Source organism: Eretmochelys imbricata, chromosome 4, assembly GCF_965152235.1.
Source record: "Eretmochelys imbricata isolate rEreImb1 chromosome 4, rEreImb1.hap1, whole genome shotgun sequence".
NCBI classification, from domain to species: Eukaryota; Metazoa; Chordata; order Testudines; family Cheloniidae; genus Eretmochelys; species Eretmochelys imbricata.
In genome coordinates, this window is record NC_135575.1 from 87870637 (window position 1) to 87872596 (window position 1960).

The window sequence follows — 1960 nt, forward strand, 5'->3', positions numbered from 1 at the left end:
TAAAAGTATCTGAATTGTGCTGTTACCATTTGTAAACAAGCTTTGCAGAATATTCTCTAGACCAGTGGTTTTCAATCTTTTTTCATTTGAAGACCCCTAAAAATTTTGAATGGAGGTGTGGACCCCTTTGGAAATTCAACCTGTGGTCTGCAGACCCCTACCCTAGAAGTTCTACACTGAAAACTGACTGAAAAGAATTCAACAAAAAATGCTGCATGTGCTTGGCACAGTATAAACTCTGGGCTTCTATGGTTACGGTAACACTTCCAGGCTTTGACCTGTAGATGGGAGTATTCGCATACTTTTGATTGATCAGAGAAACGGAATGCCTTTTCTGGGATCTGAAACTTTATTTTCATAAGGAGTCCAGTGGCACCTTAAAGACTAACAGATTTATTTGGGCATAAACTTTCGTGGGTAAAAAACCCACTTCTTCAGATGCATGGAGTGAAAATTACAGATGCAGGCATTATAACTGACTCATGAAGAGAAGGGAGTTACCTCACAAGTGGAGAACCAGTGTTGACAGGGCCAATTCAATCAGGGTGGATGAAGTCCACTCCCAAGAATAGATGAGGAGGTGTCAACTCCAGGAGAGGCAAAGCTGCTTTTGTAATGAGCCAGCCACTCCCAGTCCCTATTCAGGCCCAAATTAATCCTGTTAAATTTGCAAATGAATTTTAGTTCTCCTGTTTCTCTTTGAAGTCTGTTTCTGAAGCTTTTTTGTTCAAGTATAGCTTCTTTCAAATCTGTTATAGAATGTCCAGGAAGATTGAAGTGTTCTCCTACTGGCTTTTGTATGTTACCATTCCTGGTATCCAATTTGTGTCCATTTATTCTTTTACGTAGGGACTGTCCGGTTTGGCCAATGTACATGGCAGAGGGGCACTGCTGGCACATGATGGCATATATAACATTAGTAGATGTACAGGTGAATAAGCCTCTGATGGTGTGGCTGATGTGGCTGGGTCCTCTCATGGTGTCACTAGAATAGATATGGGGACAGAGTAGGCAACGAGGTTTGCTACAGGGATTGGTTCCTTGGTTAGTGTTTCTGTGGTGTGGTGTGTAATAAATCTGTTAGTCTTTAAAGTGCCACCGGACTCCTTGTTGTTTTTGTGGATACAGACTAACACGGCTACCTCCTGATACTTTATTTTCATAGTCACCTTTCACGGACCCCTTAGACATAGTCTGTGGACCCCCAGAAGTTGAAAACCACTGCTCTAGACCTACTCCCAATTAATCTCACACTAGTTCCCTGTAAAGCAAAAAGAAGGAATTCAATATTTTAATGATCAAAGAGTACGGTCACTTTGTTATCCATAAAAAGAATAGAGAAAAGGAGTACTTTTCACGTGAGCTCACGAAAAGCTTATGCTCAAATAAATTTGTTAGTCTCTAAGGTGCCACAAGTACTCCTTTTCTTTTTGCGAATACAGACTAACAAGGCTGCTACTTTGAAATTTGTTATTCATGATACCCTATCAGACTGTGACAAAGTATTTTAATGAACAGGGGTAAGAAGAACATATGAAAAGCAGTTGCTTTCCTCATAAAATGTTCAGGGCCCTCTTTTGTAAGCAATCCTAAAATTCTTTATACTTTATGATCACCAATTAATTGTATATAATTGTGCAACCAAAATTTTAGCATAGCAAAGGTACAGTTATCCCCTTGGAAGTCTGTTCTTCCCCTCATCTTCCTTAATGTTTTCATCTGGGACATCAATTTATTACTGAAGAAAGTCTTCATGATACTGGATCTGAAGTATCCAAGAGGAATTAGCAGCTAATCCAACATGTCAGTCATGCCTTGTGGTAGGCACTTTCAAGATGCACAAATATAAATTATTGTTAATCTGCTGGCAGCTACCTTTTGACAATTTCGTTCAGCAACTACATTCGGTCACAGTTTACTATTACTTAAGAGACATGCACGTTAAGGTTGTTTGCAAACA